Here is a 351-nt window from a genome sequence, read left to right as displayed (position 1 = left end):
TGCAGCATCCAGGAGCCTCCTGGGGTGTCTGGTCAGCCCCACTGCCAGGTGATGTATAATGCTATAAATTTCTCTGAAGGGGAGAATCTGGACATTGGGGAGCCCCATCTAGATCCATAAGTGGCCCCAGTTGGTCCCAAGCACTAAGGAGAAACTTAGGAAGATTAGAGAAAGTTGCTTCCAAGCACCAGGGCCCTTAGGTCTGGACTCAGGGCAGGACCCCCTTACTGTCTCACTGGACGTGTCCAGCTGTGGCTGTCTCCATAGAATAAAGAAAATAATTTCCCTTTTCTAAGCATCTGTTGTATGTCAGCTGCTGGGTTCCTGTTTAGATCATTTGCGGGCTCTTTA

The sequence above is a fragment of the Bison bison genome, unplaced genomic scaffold (genome assembly GCF_000754665.1).
Source record: "Bison bison bison isolate TAMUID 2011002044 unplaced genomic scaffold, Bison_UMD1.0 scf7180017864038, whole genome shotgun sequence".
NCBI classification, from domain to species: domain Eukaryota; kingdom Metazoa; phylum Chordata; class Mammalia; order Artiodactyla; family Bovidae; genus Bison; species Bison bison.
This window is presented reverse-complemented; position numbering follows the sequence as displayed.